Raw genomic sequence first — 26,957 nt, 5'->3', positions numbered from 1 at the left:
CCCAGCCCCAACTCCTGTCCCATTCCCCTGACATTCTAGGACAGTCTCTTTTCCCACCTCTGTATCTTTTTGTCTTATAACTTGATGAATTCAATTCATGCTGTCTACTGGAATGTGGGCTTTTCTTGACTTGACCCTGGGCAAGCATCCCCGGCTACAATAAGATCATGAACACAATAACAGCCATGACACATGCAGAAGCAGCTTCTCACAACAACCCTCCCACCCTCCAGCTCTTATATTGTTTCTGGCCACACTCCAACACACATCTTCCCTCAGCCTTGGGGAAGGAGAATCCTCTTATCTTTAGGGGCTCACTCTTGCTATGAGAGTTGCTGGATCTACTTGCTCAATGGTTTCATCCAGTGTCTTTCATAGATGCCTTAGCTCCACGTAGCAGATGCACATTTTATTTGCTTGAACCTGAGTGGCCCTTGCAGAGCAGGTCCCCTGTAAGTGAGACATACATGACAGCATTTCGTCCCAAACTGGAAGAGTTGACAAAACATTAACGTTGTCCCATTAATGCTTCTGCACGCAGCTCCTCCACACAAAAGCCGTTTCCCTGCCTGAGCCGCTCGCTCTCCTCGGTCTGTGGACAGGGCCATCTGTTACTTTGCAGTTGTGACTGTTTCTGCAGATGGGTACTAAATTGCAAACATGACCAAGAGGTCAGAGCAACGCTTGTCACCAGCCTTTGCCAATGTCACTTTAAGTGTTCATTCTTGACACTGGACCAGTTATTCAGCAGAGGCACCCCATAAAGATCATATTAATGGTCAAGGTAGTTTTGTCATTGTATGAGGTTGTTCTCAGCATTGGAGAAAGCTGGATCATCTGCGAGGACCAGCACGCCTACTGAGAAGTGCTCAGGAGGACAGAAGAGGACTTTTAAAAGGGACCCTGTGTGCATCATATATGTAACATGTGTTCTGGCCACACAGATGCAATTTCAGAAAACCCATTTGACTCTTCCTCCAGCACCCAAGTGTTTACTCAGACACTGTGTATAAGTGTGCTTCATCACTAATCAGTGAGCTGTAGGAATCTATTTAAATGGCGCCCCCAGTTTTGGTCAGTCTATCCTGGTGACAAAAGCCACACCAGGCTACACAGAGAAGAGTGTTTTCCATCTGTGGCAGGTGTTTGCTAATTATTTCTCTTAACTTTGAGTTTGTCATCTTGTTAATTAAAAGGGAGGGTATCACAAAAGGTTTGGAGCAAATGCGTGTTTTTTTAGATACAGCATTGTATTTCAAACACTAAATGCATTAGGTGATGTATTTGTAGTTGGAGGGCAGTGTGGTGAATACGTGCTGCTCTTGATGCTCCCTTGTAGACCGACCTGTCTCTAGAGTATTGACTTGACCATTCCTTCCTCTAGGTCAGAGGGGGCATATAAACAAACAAAGCAGACCAATCAGGAATCTTGACCATACATGACGTCATTTGTCTCGGGACCATGAAATGAATCCTGGTAAATAAAGTTCGTGACTTCTTGGGAATGACTGTAGTAAGCATCTAGAAGGAAGGCAGAATGCCTGGATACACGGTGGACATCCTGTGTGAGAGAGTAGCTGGAGTGCCTGTAGACAGGGGGAGGTGGAATGGAAATCAATATTCCCATGGAAAGCAGTGAAGGTGGAGGAAGAGAGGGGGCCAAGAACAGGACTTGGGAGGGCTGCTGAGCAGAGACTTGCATCCTAGATCCAGCTGTGCCACTGAGCAGGCATGAGGCATGCTCTCCCATGATCTCAGCCTTTCCAATTCCTTTCCTAGAGTTGGACTCACAAAGCTCAGGATGGTGGTCTAATGCTTCAAAGTCTTGCGAAGTTTAGTCTTGACATCCATCTAGTATTTGGATCTTCATCCAAAACCTCAAAAATAAGCTGAATTACAAATTTTGTGTGGATGACTTATGAATACATATTCTTTTAGGCCAATCCTAGAGATGATTGAGTGACACTCATCAGCGTGGTCGAGACCATCTTCTACAATGACTGGGTAAAGTCACTCTTAGGAAAGTTTAGTGTAGCATGAATAATAAAAACCCAGAGACAGAAATTGGGTTTTAAGCCAAAAACCACTAAAGCAAAGCAGCCAGGCCCCTAGAGAAGTCTTATTTCTACCAAGACTAGGCAACTATAAACTAAGCAGACTGCCTCTCTCTCCTCTCATTTTATATTTTTTTTAGTGCTGGGATTAAGGGTAAGACTCCCTAGAACTGGAATTAAAGGTATAGGCCACCACCACCTGGATTTATTTCTGCATTGATCTTGTGTAGCCTTGAACTCACAGAGATCTATCTGACTCTGTCTCCCAAATCCTGGGATTAAAGGTGTGTATCACCATTGCCTGACTTCTAGTGGCTTTAGCTTTGCCTCTGGTCTTCAGGCAAGATTTATTTATCAAAATAAAATAATATACCACTATAGTTCAAACTCCCAAGAGACAAAAAGCAAAAACAAAAACAAACATACAGCCCCTTTTCATATTTACAGTTTCTTCCAGGCCTAGCTCCGGAGAGAAGAGGTGGATCACTGCATAATCTATTCCATTTCAATTTCAAAAGACGATGCCTCTGATCAAAGGACACTGTGAACAGCACATTTCCATAAAATGAATCCTGACAATATTCCTTCAAATATGTGTCTTTAGCTTTCTGTTTGGAGGGAACACGGAGGTCGCCAGAGCAGGGAGATGAAAGTGATACAGGGGTGCTGGAGGCTGCCACTTGCTCTGGTTTACAGAGTTTCTGTAGTTTTCTGAACCTAGGGGTTTTAATCCAGCCAGCACTGCTTCTGAGCCCAGGGTGTCTCCGAATACACTCGCCGTTTCTCCGGGATAATAGATGTCATAAAGAAATGCCCCCTTGACCACCAGGAAGTTCAAGCTTGGAGATCTCGTTGTTCGAGAATAATTTACTTACGAAACTGGAATGTATACACTGTTCTTAGATTAAATTCTCAGGCTTCTGTGTGCTATATGCTTCAGATCATCAGGGAAGTGGGGTTAGTAATTCACCTATTGCTCACACTGTTGTACAGGCATCGTGGTTTGCTGACCAGAGAGAGAGAGAGAGAGAGAGAGAGAGAGAGAGAGAGAGAGAGAGAGAGAGAGAGAGAGAGAGAGAGAGAGAGAATGAAAAAGAAAAAAGAAATAAGAAATTAGTGATATATCCCTATCTAAGCATCCAAAATAGTTCTTGCCACTAGGTGTATAGCTCAATTAGCATGAAAGCATGAAACTCTGGGTTTAGTCACAAATCCCAATAAAAATGAGTGCAATGGTGCCCGTAATCCTGTAATCCAAGCAGTTGGGAGGTAAAGGCAGAAGGACCAAGCTCAGTTATAGCTACATAAAAATTTTGAGGCCAGCCTGGGATACTGAGATTCTGATTCAGCAACAGTAGCATATTTTATCATTTTATTTTACATGGGTGTGCATCTGCACACATGCATGCACTTACACAAGCGCCCCCTCACACACACTAAGCGCTCTTGACTGCTTATGTGTGGTCACCTGAGAGACACTGTTGGTAAGTCGACCACCTATCATAAACCCCTTTGAGAAATCTTACACACACAAACCTGTCTGATAATATTTTAAAATCTGACTAATTTGATATCTGGCTCATGGAGTGACCGCTCTTGCTATAGAACTGTGTGATCATAAATCAAATATAAATGTGCAGGGAACCAGATGTAATTTTAATTTTCCCACAGTTTACTTCTGACCTTGTGTCCATGACAGAGATTATTCACGACCATGTTAATAAATGCTATGTATTTGTTATATAATGTGGAATCCATAATGTTTAAATTGATTTGTTGACTTTAAATATCTATCTCTTTGACACATGCTTTCTTAAAATATCATAGTTTCTGATCTCAGAGGTAAAATTCAGAAAAGAATGCAGAGAGCTTATTACAATGATTCCAAACTTTCACTTACCCAGAGGTGACGAATTCTAACAGACCATAATGGAACTCAACTGAAGATCCAGGATTTAACTATTAATTGGATTATTTGATCCTTTGTTTATTTAAAGCTAGAGTTGATACAGGAAGAATTTTATTATGAGTCTTGAATACATAGAACTGACACTCTCTGGACTACACTGCCTGTGTAGCAACGTATGTATCAGTTACCTAAAGCTGTGTAAAAAAAGAGTCTAAGATGCAGCTGCTTAACAAAGTGATAATTGAGTTCACATGGTCTCTTTGCATGAAGCATTGTGGGAGAACTCAACTGGCTGTCTCAGTTTCCTTGCATCTCATGAGGTAGCATTCAAAGTGTTGGCTGTAGCTGCAGTATTTGGGGGTTCACCTGGAGGAGGACCTGCTTCGGAGTTCTACCACATGTGGTGGCTCTCAGAAGTTGACAGGTTCTCTTGTCTGTTACCCAGAGTCCTTTGTCCCCAGCCATGTGACACTCTGGAAGGCTACATGCAATTGAAACTGGGATCTCCTTCCCAGCTTCACTTTGCTCATTTTATTATGGATGTGCTAATTTATCTCTCCTACTCTGGGCAATGCCAGCAACTCACCAGGGCCCCTTGCCCAAAGTCTGAAACAAGAGCATCCCCAATGCACTGAGCACCATGAATCTTCTCTTCTGCCTCCCGTTCAGGGGACCAGTGAAGTTTTCATCCACCTTTTGCTTCCTTCCCCTCACTTGCAGGAGCAAGGACAAATTCACATCTAAGATGCAGTATGCCTAATTAAATGGAGTAAGCAGAGATGACATGACGCGTGCACAGATTAAGTAAGTATAAAATAGGCCAATCATCTGCTGAACAAATGGTTTGATAACTTGTAGGAAACTTGTTTTACACTAAAATAATTAAGTGGAATTTGATTTATAAGTCACCATGGTTATGATAAATGTGGAGCCTAGAAAACTCCGAACACCTGCTTTGAAATCCAGTCCCATTTGACTCAGCCTCACTGCAAAGTGCTTGTTCCAGAAATATTCTGTACACAAAGAAAAGCAAAAAAAAAAAAAATTCATAAAAATCAACCAACCAACCAACCAACCATCAACAGCACAACACCAAACCAGGACCACCAACAGAAAGGTAGTTGACAAACTGGGGAAAACTTGACCAGGAACTACAGTCCTGAACCAGAAGCCATAAGTATGTTGGATAAGGCAAAAAAAAAAAAAAAAAAAAAAAAACAACAACAAAAAAAAAACCACCAGCAAAATTTTCATGCTTCCAGGGAAAGCGTAATGAGAACAGAAAAAACAGGATGCTATATGCAAAAGGGGTCCAGGCATCTCTCCAGAGGAATGTTCCCATAGGATGAGAGAGAACACACTGAAGAGAGACCACTGTGACACAGGAATTAATCTTAACTTGAAATGTATCTATGAAGGGAAACACAAGACAGCAGGATATACCATCACTGCTATGTGGGCATTATAATTCAGGCCATCTAAGAAGAGCCTGTGGAGAGGTGATTTAAAAAGGTTGTAAATTATGATCCTAGTTTCTCATTTTTCTCTCCACTTCTTGAACTCTCAACCTTCTGCCCCTCCCCATCTGAACTTCTGCCTCTGAAAACGCGCTTGTCCTAGAGAAAATACTGATAAATTCACATTCGTCCTTCGAAAACAATTTTCCTCCTTGTATTAGCCTGTCAGAGTTGTCTGAGATCAGAACAAGACCTTGTGGAGCTCTGAAAATGAACTTGGTTAAGCTGTGTTGTTTCAACCCTGCTCCCGTAATGATCTCCGGGAAGCCAGGGAGGCAGGGCATGGACTGGAATTTTAAAGACCCTCTGTCCTCCACCATTGTCTGTGTTGGCCCTAACTTGGGGAGTGGGCTGAGAGCCACCTCTTGATTACCCAAGTATTGATGTCCCTTTTTCCTCCGCAGGGGCTGAGTTGTTGAAAATGAGTCTCAGGAGGAAGGAGAGAAACAGGCAACTTGTGTTTCTGTAAGCCACTCTAGGGAACTGTTCTAAAATGCAGAAAAATACTCTTTCTTGTTGCCACTCAAGACAGTTTGTAAGCATATAGCACGTGTCCGTGGTGTTTGAAAGAATTCTGGGAACAGTGGTAGCCACCACATCATGATGACCTGCAGTTTGTTGTATTGTGGCTTCTTAGTAAGCTTTCATTAATAGTGTTAAGTTTTTTCCTTAAAAGACATTTTAATTTAAAAATTTATGTCAAGGGTATGGCACACCACGCAGTGAACATGTCGAAGTAAGAGGAGAATTTATAGCAGTCAATGCTCTACTTCCAACATGTGGGTCCCGGGCCTTGAACTTATGGCATCAGGCTTGGTGGCAACCACCTCTGTCTGCTGAGCCCTCTTACCATCCCAAGTTTCTTGGTCTGTGTCTTCTGAATTGAATCAAGGATGTAACTGCCTATTCAGTGACTGCAATCTTGGGTATAGAACCGACTTGGCTCTGTGGATGTGAAGCCTTGAGGAGGTTTCCCGTTGCCTCTGGGCCTCCGTAGTCTCCCCTGTAACATAAAGGGTGGTGAGGATTACAAGGTTAATGAAACAGAAAGGGCTGTGTCCGTTCCCAACAAAGATCCAGTCGATGTGGTTTCTGCTGTTCTTCCCTACTGAAAACCACAGCCTGGCTGGTACGGCAACAATAAACACTCCCAACGAATTTCTTTTCAAGACCAGGATCCAATGGCAGATTTTGAATTTCTGAATGGAGAATTAGCTGTTATCCTAGAGGCTGATGAGACGGCTCAGGGGGTAATGGAGCTCGCCGCCAAGCCTGACCACACAGGACCCACATGGTAAAAATGATAAGTGATTAACGCAAGTTTTCCCTGACCTCAAATCTCTACCCCTATACAATAAATAGATAAGATAAACATACGTGTGTGTGGATGTGTGTGTTACTTTTCTTTAACACTTGTAACTGTATATTTGGTGTGCATTTGAGTTTAGATTAGATACATTTCTATCATTTTCTGTAATAGTAATTATATGTATATAATTACCATCTCAACTTCTATAAACTTCCTTTTTTTCTTGCTTTTTAAAAATATTTTCCCCCAGATGTGATGAGATTCTTTATGCTACTGCTCCTGAATACTTTTCCTCTTTTTTGCCCATACTTTACTTTTCTTCCAGTAACATGTCCTCTTCAGAATAATTGAGGGCATTTGCAGTGTTTGAACTCTAGCCGTACCTTTCTCAAACAGAGCTCTTTGTTCAGGGTGTAAAGCCAATATTATATGTGTTATTGTTTCATACTGACCATCTTTGGGGTAATTTAATCTCTGCTCAATTTAGAAATTCCTTTCATGAAAGCCTGTCTGAGATAAAAGTTGCAGTTTTTGTTTGTAGAAACCCAATGCCATTTCACGTTTTCCCCACAACCAAAGGGTTCCTGGTGACAGCCTCTGTGCTGGCTCTGTAGGGGAGACCTTGCAAACCTTTTTTTCCTGTTCCCGGTGTGCTTTTCTGTAGTGGCTGCCCTGTCCCGCAGATCTTCCCTGCATCTCCGGTCTTCTCCCTGTCCCTACCATTTATTATAGTTTCTCTGTCGTCCATTAATTCCACCATGGAATCATTAGGTCTCTTAAGAGTCCTGTGTAGTAATTTCCCTCCCTCTGTACTCACAGGACTCTTGGGGGTCCAACATGACTCTCCCCTCTCCTTATCTCTTCTCCTCTGTTTCCTAACTTTCACCCCTGGCCAGCAGTTGGGGTAATTCCAGTATTGCTGCTTACTAAGCACTATTTTTCATCAAATGTCTTATTTGGTGTGTAACTATGCACTTACCTGATCGTTACAACTATTTTTAAAATGATTGTCTTTTCTCCCTTTGCGTCCTTTGTAGCTAGGTCTTCTCTTGATGAAGTTTTTTGTCTCTGTGCCTTCAGACATTTTTTTCTGAAAATAGTTATTTTTATTACATATTAAATAATTATTTTATGACAAATTCCTGGAACCTAATTCGCTGATTCCTGCGGATAGTAACTCTCTGTTTACTGTGGATAGTGACTGGAACCTGATTCTCTGTTTACTGCAGATAGTGACTGGAACCCGATTCTCTGTTTACTGCGGATAGTGATATTTGCTCTTGGACTTTGCATCCTTTTATGTTTCGTGATCTTTGACTTTAAACCCATACATATCTGATCTTTACCTGGAAACTTTGAGCAAAAATCAAAGACATATATTTTATTTTATTATTTTATTTTTTCAACAGAAGGGCTTACATTTGTTCTTCATTCAAAACTGTAGGCTTGAGCCAGTGAGCTGGCCCAGCAGATAAGGCCGAGATGCTTGCATACAAACGGAATGACTTGAGTTCAATCCCCAGGATCTATACGGCGGTGAGAGAACCAACTCCCGCGAGTCGCTCTCTGACCTTCACAAGCATGTCATGCCAAGTGTGCCAGCACATACATGTGTGATAAAAATAAATAAATAAATCTTAAAAGACAAATAAACCCTAAACAACTAGAGGTTTTACTCAGGTGAAACATTTAAAACCCGAAACAAGCCAAATAGAATGAACCAAAGAAACTCAGGAAAGTTGGCTTGATTTGGGGTATTTGTATAGATTTCAGTATTTCATCTTGGGTAAACCTCTTAGAATCCCAGTCATGGTGGATATATTCAACTATTTTTCTGCTGTCCTTTGTCACTGTTCTTTCTGACATTTCCTGGTTTTCATCGATGGGTTCTGTTCTGTGGCAGTGTTAATCCCTGGGAGGCTAAGGGATCTCCACGATCTCGTCAGTCAGAGCTTCCCTAACCGTATCTCTGGCTGCTTTACTTTCGATTTCATGACCTGAAAATGGAAAGAGATCCCAGCTGTAGAACAGAAATGGATGTAGCTCATTGTACAGACCAGGGATGGTAACAAGTCATAGGTCAGAGGAATCTGCATTCTGGGAAGGGGAGGCTTAAGTCGCAGTCACGGTACACAATGAACATGCTCATAGCTGATGATCCCTTCCAATGCGTAGTTATGGATGGTGTAGAGACAGGTCCCCAGCTGATGAGAACTAGTCCCGTATATAAGAATTCTACAGATAAACAGCTGAGTCTCATTCATCTCCAGCACTTAAGGCAAATCAAGGCAAGGCTAGCATATACTTTTAATGTCAAGGACTTAGACATCCTGTGTTCTTTCAGAAGAATCTGATCCACCAGAAATTGTAAAGTTAACAACAACAAGAGGAAAGTCTTGAAAACATGGGTGGTTAAAGCTATCCCCAAATCATAATCACTGAAATTGGAATTTGAGCATGTCAAATCTTCATTCACTCCACATACCCACCCAGTGTTCACGACACAGGGAAAGAAGGAAGTCAACAGGAAAACAAAAGGAGATTGGGGAAACAAAGCCAAGAAGCAGAATGGAGGAAGAAAAACTATACATATAGAAGGCCTGGCCAGAGACTTGTTTGTTTTATCCTCTAACACCTTGTTCATGGGCTATCTTACCAGAATCACACAATGTGTGCTTGCTGAGCAGGTATAAAGCAGCGGTGGCCCATGTTCCCAGGGAACATTGACCTCCCTTTACTACTGTTATCTTAAGAAATCAGGATAATATACAACTCTGTTAAGAGTCTGGGCTCTGGCCCTCAAACATACTTTTATAAAGCATTGGCTGAATGAATTAGTGCAGGAGAATTTGTCTGCTCTTTCTCTCTACTCCTCTCTAACAGATGTCAAGAAGACATGCAGCCTTTCTGTGGCTGCGACATTGAAGGGGGATGATTCCCGGGGCTCTGTGTTTGCTGACTCATACCGTCCTCTGGTGTTGGGATCAGTGAGACCCCAGATCCTGAATTTCTTGTAATCCCCTGATCTGAGTGCCTACAGCTGCTCTGAGCAAGAGACCTTCAGGAGTTCCTGATGGCAGAGTAGTTTCTGGTGGGTTTGGCTGGGGCATGGCTATCTCTATATAATCTGCCCCTGAACACAATAAAAGGGGCATTCTTGGGGAATTCAAGGATGACCCGTGTCACTATCTGTCTGCCTGTCTGTGTGTGTGTTTGTGTATTTTAACCTCCAGCCCCTTGCCCTAAGCTCAGTAACTGGATGCCAGCACACCGAAGGCAGACACAGGGGCACGGTGCCCGGCACTCTGGAGGCTTAGCCTTTCTCTCCTCACAGATGCAAAGTCGGGAATGTGATGGCTAATCTGTCTTTTGTCTCATGGTCAAGTGTTTAAATAAGTGCAAAGAAAGAATCCAGAATCAACTCTCCTGTGAAGAAAGAATAGGCACTAACTCAGCACTTGGGTAGCTGGAAAGTCAGCAGTGCCTAATGTCTGACTTTATGACCCTGGTTGGAGCTGCAGGTCCAGCCTGCGGTATTTTAGCCAATTACTGAACTTTGTTTTGTCCATGAAGATCTAAAGAGTTGGGATTGCTAAATAAATTTCCTTCCCAAACCACAGGGGATGGATAGGATTGATCTGAATGTGCTAATAAGAAAAAAAATCATATTATTGAAGCTTTGTTCATGTTGTGTGCATATGTGTATGCGGGTGCATATGGATGTGCATGCACATGCGTGCATACTCAAGAATGTGTGTGTGGTGGGGAGCTTTGGATGCGACAGGTGGTTGTCAGATCTCTTGGAGCTAGAGTTACAGGTGATCATGAGCCTCCTGACATGTGTTCTGAGAACAAGCGTGGGTCCTTCTTAAAGAGCAGAAAGCAGTATTAACCACTGAGCAATAGCTCCATTTCCAGAAAAGCACATTTTTTAAACAAAGGATTCAACAGTCTTTTTGTAGTATTAGTTTAGTCATATTTCTGTCTCCGAGCAAAATCTTTAGGAAAATAGTTGTTTCTGGCACCTTGTAGGTTTTATGCACTTTGATCCATGAATGCCTTTTTCTTTCCTGTGGCACATCCATCAGGAGCAGAATCCAACAATGTCTTCAAATCACAGCAATTTAGAATGATGTTAATGTTGAAGGGAAGCCACACCCCTCAGTGTGCAGAGAAACCATGTCGCATAAAGAAGTTAAATTTTGACACCAAAACCTTAGTAATGTAGTAAAATTTCCACTTTCTCTACCTGAGGTATTAGCATTAAAAGGTGTATGTGTGTTTTTCCCTTAAATAAATAACTCTTTTATTATCCATAATTCTGAACTGGTGTGGGATTGTATTGTGACTTACAACATCACATGTATATCATAATATCTCCGAAACTCCAAAAGGGAAAACCATTTCAGGACATTAAGTAAAATTTTGTTAAAATCATCGTGAGTTTTATCGAGTCTACTCCTTGACACCATGATTCTCAATCTTCCTAATTCTGTGACCCTTTAATACAGTTCCTCATGCTGTGGCTACCCCAACCATAAAATTGTTTCATTGCTAGTTCATAATGGTAAATTTACTACTGCTATGAATCCTAATGTATATTTCTGTGTTTTCTGATGGTCTTAGGTGATTCCCATGAAAGAGTCATTTGGCTCCCAAAGAGCTTGTGACCCACAGTTTAAGAACTCCAGGCAATGTGCCATTTCACATTCTATGTTCAAAACAGTTACTAGATTTAAGCTATAGTGGAGAACAGCAGCCAAGATTCCAGGAAGAGAAGCAATCCTAAATGTGGACCTGGGATTCAAGCCAGGTCCCTCTGTTCTAACCACCTTAAATTCTGTGTGTAGTGTTCATCTTTCCATTCAAAACCAAGAGCAAAGGATAACTTTTTAAAACGCAAACACAAGAGAGGGATTTTTAAATGAGTTTAGTAAAGGGGTCATCATAAATGTTCGGCAGGTTTATAATATGGCTTTGTGGAAATAGATCTAATTTGAAATGCAATTCAAAGAATCTGTGGGTAAAATGATGAAGAGAAATGGAATTGCAGCCCTCTACAGAAACCCCGACAGTGCAAACCATGTCATGGGCAAATGCCCATCTGATAAAAAGGTTTTAATTAAACTCCATAATTTATTATCCATTATACTTCAATGAATTGAAAAGGATATAATCTAAGATGCTCTCTGTCTGCAAAACAGGGTTGTGTACCATAAATCCCATGCACTGTGTGCCTTCAAGCGAGAAACTGTCCCCACTAATAAAGTGTGGGGGTGACAGTAATTAATTTCCATAATCTTTTAACACTTAGCACATTCATTCAGATACTTCTTTCTGTGCAGAGTTTGGCCTTGTTTTGAATTGAAAGAAAACCTCAAAACAGCAAATTATTCAAAAGGAGAAGATTTGAATTAAATATGAACTGGGGATAGATCCAATGATAGTCACTGTGTTATTTTAGACAACCACACATCCTTCAGGGATAGTGATATGCTTACAAATGTTTTTCATACATATATGTATGTATACCCATATATGTGTACATGTATTGTTCAGATACTTATACAGATAAAATCATGTATTCATGTGACTGGCCAGATGAATCAGCAGGCAAGAGCATGTTCTGTTCTTGCAGAAGACCTAATTTCTGTTCCTAGCCCCCAAATCTGGTGGCTTACCACCAACTGTAACTTCAGCCCTCTTCCGGTTTTCTCAGGTATCTCTGTTTATATGCATAAATCCCCACACAAACATACATCTATCTGTGTAATTAGGAATGTAGAAAATCATAGAAAAATATATAGTCATATACAGTCATTAAAGCCATAGAAGTTGGCTCAGCTTTTTCTATAGTTATATTGATTTTAAGTTTTCAACTGTCTATATCTATTAAATTAAACACAAAGCTCGTAAAAAGATAGAAATAAAAAAGAGAAAGGATCCCTGAAATAAAAAAAGACCAAATAGTGAAAACAGTTCTTCTGATTCTTCCTTCTTCCAGCCTTCTCTATATGGGAAAGCCCTGACAAAAGTTGTCTGAGAGTAGAGTGTCTTTGGTGCTCAGTACTCTCTCAGGAATATATTGATGCTGCCAGGAGCAATCATGTCTCATGTCACCAGAATCCTAAGTTTTTTTCAATGCCATGTTCTACAGAACTTTGAAGTGGTTTAAGGTTACCTATCTATGTAGAGTATAATCTCTATTATCTAAAGAACCTAATTAGTGTGACTAAAAGTATAACAAACATGAATGAATATTGACTTATAATACTTAATACCTATATAACTTGAAGATTAAGACTTCATATGAGAATATTAAACAATCTTTAAACAACTGTTCAGTAAAGGAAGACAATGACATAAAAATGTAAACAATGTATAAATATCTTAATCAGAGGTAGAAATATATAATGCAGTATGATAAATACATCCTAAAATTGTATCAGTATATAAAATGTCTTAAATAGAGATAGAGAAATACATGCATACAATATGACAAAATAACTGCATAAGTGTACAAATATTGTAAACAGAAATAACAAATATAATTTGAACTTGTATTAATATACAATAAACTATACCAGTGTAAATTGTCCATAAATAATAGCTCATAAGTATTTACTCTATTACTCACTATTATTATTATTATTATTATTATTATTATTATTATGAATTAGTTCACACTAAATTACTTATTATCCCATCCAGTCTTCCTTTCTTTTAGATCTCTAGGCCTACATAATTTTTACCCTAACACCCAACCTTATGCAATTAATAATCAACCCTTAAATGGTGTCTCTAATTGTGAAGTCAAACTTTGTAGGGAGAGGCTAGATTGCTTTCTAGAATTGCTTCCTGCTGTCATGGGGACAATGTTTTTTTCTTTCCCTATGGAATCCTGTAAAAGTAAAATGGTAGTTAAATTTCAAGATTGCTGTTTTGTATAATTACTGATGGTCTCTGAGTAGTTGATAGGGTCTTTTTGTTTGTTTGTTTGTTTGCTTTTTTGTTTATTTGTTTTGAAAGTGCACCATTTCCACAGCTGGTACCAAAAAACCAGTCTCAAAGTAGTGCTATTAGTATCAAGATGTTATATCAACCAGGTGGAGTCGTTGTTGTGGGGCCCCATCTTCTTCTTGGAAGCTTCAAAGATTACTGCAGGGAAATACACTGTTCATAGATGAAAACATAAGCATTAGTCATATAGACATATATTCAGTGAAAGATACAACATAAACAAAATGGGCATGGAGAAAAGTAAAATATTCCTTAAAATCTATCTTCTTTCTGTCCCATACAAGAGGGCTCCTGATATGAGACAGAAATTCTGAATTTTTCTTTTAACAACATGTTTGGATTTAGAGAAGGTTAGCCATTGTCTAACTCCAAAGCCAGCTTTTATTTTTAAGTAGTGATGTGTATATATCCAAATAATCTGTTACCATTCTTTTTTTTTGTAGTTTTTCCAATCTTACCTGTCGTAAAATAATTACAATGAATTGGAGTAGGTGTAATAATCGTTATCGACCAGCATGTGCCACAGGTGCAGCCACGTGGCCAGAGACTCTAGCAAGGCTGGTGTCTTAAAGGCTATTGGCTGAAGGAGTGGAAGGAGCTCCCACAGCACATGAATAATAAGTATGATTAACTAGTACCTTATTTTTCAAATAGCTGATTAGAGAAAGCTTATTTTAGAATATTTAAAAAATATTTTTAAGATATTGAAGTCCACTTTAGCTCATTAAACCTGGAACATGCCAAAATGTAATGGAAAAGTAAACCATTCATAAAAATGTTTTTTAGCTTATATTCTTCAATTTTGTACATTTCTTAATTTTGTACATGTTTTCTCCCCTTTTGTGGGTCAGATTTAATGTCTGACTTTCCTGTGCACCCAGCCTGACACAGATAAAAACATGTAGCGTACATATTTGAGTGACCATATAAACAAGTACACACAAAACACACACTATAAACTTTCCATTCACACAAATTAAAGGCTCCATGAAAAGCAAAATCTGATTTCTGTTTTGCATCATGATTTTGAAGTACATTTATTTGGTCTTTGTCCTTAGGTTGATGCAAGCACCCAAGCCCTTTAGGTGCATCTTAGAATTGTAAATCCAATTCATGTGCATCCTGGAGGAAAATAGACGGCTTCTGAGGGTTCTCTGTGCACTGTGTGTCTTCTTTTTAGTCTTAGTCTAAGAAAATCTTCCTTTCTTCCTCTGTTGCTGCTGAAGTTGATCAGAAGTCTTGGGGAGTTTTTTAAAGGAAAGGAATTTTTGTCAAATCAGAATTTCAGAAGCCAGGATTCTTGTCAACTAATAGGGCAGTTTGCTGCCTTCTAAGCAAACAGTAATCCCCTTAAAAGGCATCTCCCGCCTCTCAATTCCAATCCCCTTCTCTTTCCTCATGTGCTGATATAAATACATCTTAAAAAGAAACCCCCAACTTTTTATGCTTATTTTCCTGCTGTTCTGCACAGCTGGACATTTTCTGTATTCTTTCCACAACTGTTTGCATCTCCCTGTAATGAAACCATTTAGTTTCCATGAAAGTCTTTTGCTTTCTTTCCTACAGAGCATTCTGTTCTGTAGAAACAGACTCTGGAAACTTCTCTACACTTTCCAATCTAAGCTCCTGATTGGCAAACTGTATTTACTGAATGTTTGTTGCTGGCATACCATCCCCCAATAAGAGGATGGAATGAATGGTGACAATATTATATTTAATGGAAAGTTGCCACCTACTATTTGTGATTTGAGATCATGGTTAGATAGTGTTCAGGGCCTCACAGTTAACAGTAAAATGCTGTTATATGTGGATGAGAAACTGATGTATATGAACAGTTAAAAGAGAGTTCACATACTCCAGGAGATGATGTGGGGACCATGCGGACTGAGGACACGGGGGACAGAAGATGTGGGTCACATAATTTCCATTTTTAGTTGCTATGCTATCCTTTGTGACATCCATAAGTCATCAAAGAAGGAGACAGCGAGAAGAAAAAAATAAGTAACTACTTCCCACAAAGAATCAATTGGGTCCCAATTATATAATTATTATATAATTATATCCTTATCTGAGAGATTACAGATGTGAGCAGAAGATGCTTAATTGATTTCAGAGCTGCTACAGATGCTTATGCGATTTGCTTTTACTGCTTCCCATCTTGAGTGGTAATGGTAGTGATGCTGTGTCCTATTGTGCTGCTGTGTTGAGTGTGTCCTGGTCCTCTGACCCTTACAGTCTTCCCAGCTGTTCTTCCACATTGTTCCCCGAGTCTTTGGTGCAGGTTCTGATGGAGCTGGGTACTACATGACCGTTGCTTCTCAGCATTTTGATTAATTGTGGTTTTCTGTAGTAGTTTCTGTCTTGAAAGGGGCAGTTTCTTTGTTGAGGAGTGAGAGCTGCACTTATCTGTGATATAGGGATACACGTTTGAAATGCAATGAGGGTTAAGATGTTTCATCATATCAACAAAAAATAGCTAGTACATAAACTGAGGCTGAGCCTGCTTCTGTAATAAAGATGATCAATGGCCATAATGTCCTTCTGTTTCTCCCCGTTCATTTCTCACAAGAAGCTGGTATTCTTCCCTCTAGAATCTTTCTCTGCCCATCGTCTTCAACTCGAACTTATAATTGTATGAAATAATTTGGTCAATGCTATAGCAGTGAGCTTGACAGAGGCATGGGGTATTTTAAATTAAAGTGTGTACTCTTGCAAGCCTGCAGTGGTATCTTGTTGGTAAACACATGAAGGCAAATGTCACCAGGGAATGAGGAGAATGAACAGATTCCAGCAGAAAATCAATTTGGAATGTTCATCGCAAGTATTTTATTAAGGAGATCAAACAGATTCTACCCAAATCTAGCTTGGTGAACCTTTGAGCTTATTGGAATTTAAGTAGAGGAGCATGGGCATCCCTGGCAACGGCATCGCAGAGGAGCCTGCTCCAGCATGCATGATGAGTCATGAGAGTAGCCTCCCTACGATTCTCTTCGCAGCTTGCAGACATCACTGAAGAATTCTCTCTGCTAGCAAACCCATTTATGTAAGTAACATTGCCGGAGGGCCATGCGAGTCTTCCAAATTTCCTTGAAGCTTTTATGATGTTCCCGCAAGGGTTGTGAGGTTTTCGGGTTCCCTCCAGGAAATGTCTGCACAGAAATTCCAGAGCGCTGTTTGTTTACTGCTGTCCAAGAGAAAGCCTCCTTGGACACAGTGGGTGGAGCAGAGGGACCTCTCAGTGCTTCTGTCCAACCCACCATTATGCGGGACAATGCATTGCTTGTTTCTCGGGGCACTTTTCAGTGTGACTGTCTCACTGCAATGAACCAATGCAGATGCATCTGGGAAGGTAACAAGGTTAACTGCTATCAAATAATAATTCCTTTTAAGTGACTTATAATTTGATGGCAACTCAAAACAACACTTCAAAGGACATTTTGGCACTCAGGAAAATTATTCTAATTTTTTCAATTACTGTGTGAGAAATAATAACCTAGAGAAGTTCTGCAAAATTTGTGCTCAAGTTCCTTCCCGTTTACAGAGCCATGTTTCCACATGAAGACTGAAGGGTTTGAGTACATAAAACACGACAACTTTTCAGTTTCAAGCTGCATCATGAACCGCACTAGGCACTAAGCAGTGCATTCAACAAATATATTGAATAACTCCCAGCGTACTACAATGCTTTATTCTGTTGCTTTGGTGCAGACAGCTCTATTACAGTATGCTTTGCCAATGAAAGTTGGGCGTTTTTAAGGTGTATGTTGTGAAGTTTTGATGTAGGCTTACTGTGTGCTGATTACCATATTCAAACTGCCATACAGACCACTTTACATCAACTGCACCATGGCTTTGTGGGGATGATAAGAACAATTAAGATTAACTCTCCCAGCAAATTTCAACAGTATAATACAGTATTATGATTCATGTTAATACTCCAGAACTTTTCATCCTTCACAATGGGCTGTTTAACTCCTGACACCAGCTCTCCTTCTGCCCTCAGGCCCCTAGAAGATAGTGTATAATATTTATTTTTCCAGGCCCAGATATTTTCACTCAACATTTAGATTTCTAGGGACAACTGTATCCTTACAGATTTATATGTCATCCTTTTAATCCTTTCGTGAAAAGCCAAGCATTCCAATGCCTCACACATATTAGGATGACTGTTAGAACAGAGAAAAGTGATAATGGATGTTAGTAAGGATCATGAGAAAGGACAGCCCTGGGGACATATTGGTGGGATGTAATGGGTGTGGTCCTGTAGAAAAGAGAATGACAATTCCTCAGAAAGCTAAAATTGAATTGCCATATCATCCAGTAATGTCATTTCTGAGTGCAAACGGTTCCTCAGTTATGATGTTCAATTTAAGTGTTTTGATTTTATAACAATGTGAAAGCAATTGGCTTGTAGTAGAAACTATCTTGAATTTTGACCCCTTTCCTGGGTTGTTTGTCACTGGGACAGTGCTAATTGCTGCCACTGCTCTTGGTGAGTCAGGCCATCCTGAGTGCAGACAGAAGATAGTCTACTGTTATGGTGCTAAGTTACTTAGGTTTTGATTTACAATCTTTAAAAATTATTATGGGTTTGTTGGATTGCAATCCTATCATAAATCAAAGAACACCAGTGTATATGCTAAATCATTCAATGGAAATGCAATCAGTCTATCAAAGAGTCATTAAATCCTGCAGCGATTGTAGTATTGCCCATAATTGACATATGCAAATGACATAAACATCATTTGGTAGAGTAGTGTGGTAGCTTGACTCGGGTTTGAGGCACTGGAGAGAGGCTCCCAGTTCCCCTTCCTATAGAGCTGATTGAGACCAAACCACATAAACCTCCCTTATCAGCTTCTCACACTGTAGCCCTCAGTGGAACTCTGGTTGTCCTGAAGCCAGGTGTAGACAGTCAGGAACAATCTCTACGCCCCAAACTATTTAAATCACAAAATACCCACACCCCGGGGAGCCTGTTGGAGCTGTTAGGATTAAGGCGTGGGCACTGGCAGCCCTAACAGTCCTAACAGCCCTAACAAGATAGATTTGTCCAACTGTCCTTTATAAGTCTATTTAGAGAAACAAATGATAGTGATATGAAAAACATATTCAGTGTGACCACGTTGGAAAGAGGAAAACAGGGTTCAAGGGCCCATCTTTTCTGTCTTCCTGGTTCTGCAATGAACGTTAGTTTTAAACAGAGGGCAAGACGCGGGCCTAGCTAAACAGGGACTTTCCTGTACGGTGGCTGTTAGTAGCCAAGTCAAGTTCTCATCCACCCGAGTGTCCCTGTGATGGCCTTCCACCAGAAGAGTCTTGACATCTCACAAAGCTCCTAATCAGGGAGTATTTACATGATCCACATATGGATCAAGCAGAAGAAAAATCCCTTCCCACTAAAAGCTTTATTGGGGGAGTTACATATCCTACGTAAAATGGTTTATGCTTTAATATATATGAAAACGACATAAACTAACAAAGAAATCCCACAGATACTCCGAAGGCCAATGGAAACCAGCAAAGAAATGTTAGTGGACAGAATACAATATGAAAAATTAAAAATCATAAGAATGTGAAACAAATATTACAAATGAAAATTTTTTTAACATTTGTTTCAACTGAACTGACCGTGGTTATAGAAAAATACAAATGATATAACAGAATTTTTCATTATTGTTGTTTGTTTAAAATTTTTAACAATATATGTCTAAAATTTCCACCAACTGCCCATACTCTGTTTCACCCAAAACACTGAGAATGAAAATAATTTGAAAAAAAAGTGTGGATTTCCAGTTTGTAAAGTTAACATACATAGGACAGACACAGGACAGAGCTCTGTCTATAATTCTCCTGACATTGTAATACATGTAGCACTGAGCACTGAGGCACAGCATAAAAGTCAACTAGAATTCATATTTACCAAGAGATATTCTGTTTTTTACTGCTCATTGCCCTGGTAATTACAGTATTGACGGAAAGCTTAGTTTAATTTGTATCAATTACCACCCCCCAACCATTTCAATATACCTCTTAGCCTTCTTAATCAAAGCTTGTTTGAGAACACGTTAAGTGTGTTTCTACCCTTGAGCTTCATCTGTTAAGCCCATTGAAGTTGTAAGCTCTGTGCAAAGCAAACCCTGCTGATGTGGCAATGTGTCCTGGCTCCCTATGCAAAGGCCAGAGTTCCCTAGGTTCTAATGATTCCCCCATTGCTGAAAACAACTGCATTTCTCCAGAATTTAAAGCATATCAGAAATACAAATTAATATTATGGTAGATATATTTAGAATGAGAAGCTATTTTTCTATTAAGAACTGTAGATCTTCAAAACAATCCCTATAGTTTGCTTAATTCTCAAAAAGCAAGGTTTAAATCAATAAAAACTACAAATGTATTGGTATCATGAACAATTGAGCTCTCTGAAGGTCTCTTAATGCCTGCATTTGCATTACAAGGGAATTCCTGACATTTTATGAATGTAGGAAGAAAGAATCTGATTGGCTAGCCAATCCCCAGACCCCTTACTTAGTAAGTCAATAACTGATGGATGATCCCTAGCACCTTAGCAAGTCAGTAACTGATAGAAGACCCCTAGCACCTTAGTAAGTTAGTGACTGACAGATGCAGAATTGTATCTGTCTACAAATTCAGTCAACATTCTGTTTCTTTTTCCTATTACTCATGACCTCTTAAGCTAGATTGATATGGGATTCCCCTCTGTACACTGTGAATACCATTGGTGAATAAAGAAACTTCTTTGAGCCTATAGCAGAGCAGGGCAGAACAGAGTTAGGCAGGGAAAACTAAACTGAATACTGGGAGAAAGAAGCCGGAGTCAAGGAGAAGCCATGTAGCCCTGCTGAAGGCAGAAGCCAGAACTTTACCTAGTAAGCCACAGCCATGTGGTGATACACAGATGAATAGAAATGGGTTAGTTTAAGATGTGAGAGTTATCCAATAAGAAGCTAGAACTAATGGGCCAAACAGTGATTTAATGAATACAGTTTCTGTGTTGTTATTTTGGGAGTCTGGGAGGGTGGGAAACAAGCAAACAGCCTCTTTACTACACTAGATAGTACTTTCAAATATTTATTATTTTATTTTTGTTTGTGTGAATATTTTGCTGCATGTTTGCAGTGTTCACCATGTGCTCACAGTGCCTGTGGAGGCCAAAAGAAGTTATCGGGTGCCCGGGTACTGGGTCTACAGGCAGTTGTGAGAGCTGGGACCCGAACCCAGGTCCCCTGGAGGAGCAGCCAGTGTTCTTAACCAGAGACATCACTGCAGCACCTAATTTGGATAGTACTTTCATGTATCACATAATAAAACAGGACAAAAAAAATCAAGACTTCCAGACACTGGGATAAACGAGTAAAACTTTCATCTTGCTCACAATCCAGAGAGACCTGCACTGAAGCCATGGGGCGAGAGGCATCCCTGGAGGACGCATGCTCCTAAGGCTTTAGTGAAAACAGGAGGTTCATGCATCGTCATTAGACGGGGGACCATAAAGTAGTCCTGACTGAGTCTGCACTCAGGGTCAACACTAATTTCATGGCTGGAAAGAGTAGGAAATCATAGGTAGAAGGAACCAGAGAAGCCCCTCGTTAAATGGATGGAAGTGGCCACTGTGCAGTCAAGATGTGAGCTTCATGACGAACTTGCCCTTCCTGTCTTCTAGTCTCTGATCCGTTTTTGATATCAACTTGGGGATGGCTTCTCTTGCATCAGGAGATTAATTCCAAGCTAGTTCTGCTTTTTGCTATGTTTGTTTGACTCCAAAATGAACACTCCTGCCCCTCAGTCCTGTTCACTCACATTCAAGAGGTATCTCTTAAACTAGGGCCTCAGTGTGCCGTCTGGATGTCCCGTGTGACACACACTCATATGCCAACTTCCTCACCTGCCTGAGCGTCTGCCTCTCATTTCCTCATGAGGTTGTCTCACTTAGAAATTCTTTCACTGCCAAATGCACCTCTAATTTTCCAAATGTAACCCTAACTCTGAGCGCTCATCAATATCCCTTATAGAGATTATATAGTGCAATTACTTTATTTGTGTGTAGCTTTGAAGTTCCTTGAACACAGACCAGTATCTGTAACTGACTGCATCCACATGAGTGCAATCTGACACTCAGTAGTGGCCAGTGCTCCTTGGTTGAGTGAACTGAAAAAAATGGCCCAGGCCTGTGAGTCAGTCTCATGGCTTTTTATCCGTGCTTATAAGTCTTCTTTCCTCTCTGGGTTTCAGGGATGACTCTGGCTACTCACCGAGCATTCCTGCCTTGGTTAGACAGCACTGTCTACCTGTAAGGCCCTACGATATACTTTCCACCACCTATGCTGAGCTTCCAGAACGTATAGTTGTGCTGGTCACCTTTGGCACTTTCTGTCTCCAGCTAAGCATTGCCTGCCTTTGCTCACAGCTGTTACCTCTGTATAGAAGCTCTGCAGGTTAGTGACTCCAAAGCATCCAAACTGGAGAGTCCTCTTTGGGAGAAACCATGTGAGATTGGAGAGGGTGTCCGTTCTATCTTTACTTCTTCTCTGATTGAGGTCACCAAATAAGAGATTTTAAGAAGCATTTTGCAGATTTTTATTTCTTCTTCCTCTTTCCTGCAGAATTTAGACTATTATACACAGGTATCTGGGTCAGGGGATAAGTCTGAGAAATGCTACCCCTTACTCAAAGTTATCCCAAGATCCTTGGTGCTCCCTGACTGCACCATGCTACTTCTGTGGGGAGTGTCTATTCTAGGTGGGTCTGCATGCTTCCCACTCTGCTATCTCACTCAACATGATGAACGCAAACACCAAAAGTGTCTGGGACCCTTGTTTCACTTGAATTACCCACTTGAATAAAATGTGGGTTAAAGCAGGGATCCTGAACATGTGGAGCCCTGACCAACAGTAGCAATCTGTACGTTTCCAGGGCACAAACCTTCTAGATGAGAAGCTAGAATGTAGATAGATAGGATTCCACCTCCCAGCCATTTGAGTTTGAACAGGTTTGCATGCCTGGTGGTTCTTAACTATGCTGCTGTTCAGAACAACTTGCAACAATGCTTCACCCTTATGGAAAAGCCTCAGCCTTTCCACTTAGCTTCTGAGAGCTGGCCGGGCTATTTAATCTTTCTAAATTGCCTCTCCCACCATGTAAAAATGGTGATGGAAAGGCTTCGATTCAGTTTGATGCAGCACGGGGTACTGCAGTTAGCCTGTGCCAATGGTGCTTGATCTCTTGGTGCAGAAGACCCCAGCACATAATCTATGTCACAGCCGCTGGTAACAGAACTGATGCCCTTGTCGCTGCCCATCAGAGGAACAAGGCATACAGAGAAACCATTGTTCCTCCATAAGGAACAGGGCTGTCCTTTTCCTCTTCTAGGTTCTAATCATAGCACCAAAGACTGCAGCAACGTTTTGGTAGGGTAAGGGATTAGAAGAATGAGTAATTATTTTTCATAAAAGTACAGGAAAGTTGGTATGAAAGGCCTTGAAAGGAACCTATCTCAGCATGTTGTACTTTTATATATGAAAGTGATAGACAGGTCCAGGGCTAGAAAGAGCAGTGATCCACGAGGCTTGGACTTTGATTAGAGAAAGGGCTCCTGGAATCTAGTTAGGCAGTCACCCTTCTTTTCTTTCAATTTTGTCCTCAAAAGTTGTCTAGATCAGGCCAGCCCTATTCACCAGCTCTCAGGTACAAAGAGCAGGGTGGTGGTACCTCAAGAAGAGCCCGTCTTCTCCCATCCCTTTGAAGGAAACTTTGGTGATCAAAGCAGAACTCTGAGCAGGATTTTAATTCATATTTAACAAAAGCCAAATACCAGGCCATTAAAAAATTCTATCAATGTGACGACAGCGGATGCTAAGCATGGCTGCGTGTGTGAGAAAAGACCCGAATGCTTTAAAAAAAGGCAAATTGAACATGAAAACACTAATGCTTCACCAAAGTGGAACAGAAATGAGCAAAGAATATAAAGTGTTGGAGATAATGGTTGTCATGGCAATTGTTTGACCACAGCTCAAACTGTAGAAACTCGGGTAAGAATAATCGACAAAACCCTTGGTGGGAGATGCCCCATGATGATCCAGCGGCTCTAGGCTTCCTTGGCGTGTTTTTGTATCTCTTCCTGGCATCATGGACCCTCACCACAGTTGTAGTTAGCTAAGTAAGGAGGGAAATTTCTGTGACGTCTGCCAGGAGCGGCAGATAGTTTCTGAAATCCTCTTATTTTTAAATGAGAAATGTCCCCCACAGTTTTGGCTGTTTGAACACTTGGTCCCTCATTGGTAGCACTCTCTGGAGGTGTGTAGGTAGGAGGAGGCATCTCACTTTTAGGTGGGCTTTGAGGTTAAACACCTTGAATTACTTCCAGTTCACACTCTCTGCTTTGTACTTAAGGTGGAGGATGCAAGTTCTCAGCTTCCTGCTCCTGCTGTCCTGCCCACTGCTGTCCCTGCTTGCCATGATGGATTCATCTCCTGGAGCCATAAACACCAACAAACTCTTCTTCCTCTAAGTTGCCTTGATCATGGTATTTTATCTCCAGGTCAGACAAGCAATTAAAACATTTGCTAAACATTCCGCATTTTTCAGTTCAGACTGGGGGGATTTGGCACAAGGCACGCATGGGTAGCATGCTCTACCGTAATGAGTGGTTTTCTTCCACTAAAAGCACATGATAGTGTGATTTATTTTAAAGCCAGGGTTGCAAAATACTGGATTAGAATTGACAGCACACCAGCCGCTCAGCAGCTCAGTCTTCTTCCCCACGTGTGGCTGTCGATCGCCGCTTTTTCTCCTTAATTACCCATCTGCTGGAGAGGAAGGTAATGCCACATCATTTGGAAGAAATGCACCTGTTATTGAAAGGCAGGGATAACCTAGTTTGCATAGGGTCCCTGGCTCTCCAACTTGCCTCCACAGACTCAATATTGCTGTTGTTTTCTTCCCCTGATCAAATGAATCCAACTCTAGACTTTCCAAATTTGTCTTTTCAACCTTCATCCATTATTCCTTGCATAAGCGTTACAGCATGGGGGTGGGTATTTGGGGCAGGGAAGCTAAAGGAAAATACAGGAAACATAAGAGCAGAAAGAAATTTTCACCGAAGAAAGAAGCAGACAGTTAAGATGTCCAGCATCCTAAATTTTTACAAGCATCCTTTTAGATCTTTTCATCTAATCCGGTGGGTTGGCGAGAGGTATCGACATTTGCATTTCAAGGTTAACAAAGGGTATTACTGATGACCAGTAACTGGTGGAACTTAATGAGAAGTTATAGGAGCTGGATTCATAACTTGTTTTCCGTGGTAGCCAGGCAGCAGAAGGCTCTGTGAATACAAAGTGTACTGCTTGTTAGGTATGGCTTCTAATTAGCTGGGACCCAAAAAACTTCTGCTAATGATATTTTTATGCCAAAAGAGTTTGAAAAGTTCCATAGCCAGTTGTTGTTGTTATTTTTTAAATGCAGCCAAAATTATACATACCAATAGAATAGTTAACAGGGACCCAAATCCAGAGCTGTATGTTTTTGACATGCTTGGCTTCTCAGCACACAATTAGGAGATGGTTTTTCCCATGGTTGCCAAATAAATGACCACAAACTTTGGCTTGAGGCAACATCCATTTGGTCTCATGGCTCTGTAGGTCTGAAGTCCTGTACTGCATGTGTCTTGCTGGATTAACATCTCAATGCTTGGGGTATGTCTTTCCTAAGTGGGTGTTGTAGGAGACAGCTTGTTTGTTCCTGGCTGCTCAGCCCTGAAATAATCACACAGAAGCCATATTATTTGCAGTACTGTTTGGCCAATAGCTTAAGCGTATTTCTGGCTAACTCTTATATCCTAAACTAACCCATCTCCATTAATCTGTGTATCGCCATGAGGCTGTGGCCTACCAGGTAAAGTTCTTGGGTCTGTCTCTGGTGGGGCTGCATGGCTTCTCACTGACTCCACCTTCTTTCTCTCAGCATTCAGTTTAGTTTTCCCCACATACCTAAGTTCTGCCTTGCACAGGCCTAAGCCAGTTTCTTTATTAGCCAATGATATTCACAGCATACAGAGGGGAATCCCACATCAAGTGGGTATTGAGGAATAAGGTTTGATTGCATACTCTTTTAGGATGCTTTCAGAATCTAGCACTTTGTGGTTACAAGACTGAACCTCAGATCCCTTCCTGCCTTTCACAGGGGATCCTTTAGCTGTAGGAAGCCTCTGTGGTGTTTTGCAGTCCACACCTCGCCATTGAGCTCCTGGCCATCAGTCACTTCTGCGCAGAATCTCTCTCCAGCTACAGGAAGTTTTTTTTTTTATTTTAAAGACCAAATAATTTAGAAAAAAAATCTCACTTTTCTGAGGCTGAATCTTGTCACACAGACCTGTTTGGCAAGAAACTCTCTATGTAGCTGTGCTGGCTTCAACTCATGAGTGATCATTTTGCCTCTGCCTCTTATTTTGTGCAGGCAAATGCACCCCACACCCATTAACCTCACTATCTTAATGGGACAGATGAGTTAAATGAATTTTTTTCTTACAAAGTCCATTTCAATACGAGGAATCACACATTTGCAGTTTCCGAGAAGTAGAAAGTAGACTTCTGTGGACGACTATTATTCCTCTCACAAAGCTAGTCATCCCTTCCTTTAGATTTTCTCCAATTTGCAGAAGACTACAGTTGTGAGAGGTTTATTAACTTGCTATAAATAGCATGACTAATCAATGGTCAAGCCCAGATGTGTGGTCTCGGGAACCAACTTTGCAAGCACTGTGCCATGCTCTGTGTGCCTTGGAAGGAACCATCTCTGCTGCTTTATTCATGATTCTCCACTGCCCAAGTATCTGTGTAATAATTACAGTCTGTAAGATAGATTGATGTGTTCTGCTGACTAAAAAGCTCACTCAGGGTCTATGGTGGTCAGCGGTGGAAGCAGGAAGTAGCCCGTGTTACAGGACAGAATTCTAGCTGTTTGTCACACAGTAGGCCAATAAAGTGTAAAGACAAGACATTAAAATAGAGAAGGCCACTATACTTGAAAAGATGACTAGAAAATAAGATGGAGACCCTGCCAGAAAGTTTGTTTTGCCTGGAATCTGAATTAGGAGAACTTTAGATAGGTAGTTGATAAATCTTCCCTGGCCA

This window comes from Arvicola amphibius, chromosome 5 (assembly GCF_903992535.2).
Source record: "Arvicola amphibius chromosome 5, mArvAmp1.2, whole genome shotgun sequence".
NCBI classification, from domain to species: Eukaryota; Metazoa; Chordata; class Mammalia; order Rodentia; family Cricetidae; genus Arvicola; species Arvicola amphibius.
This window is presented reverse-complemented; position numbering follows the sequence as displayed.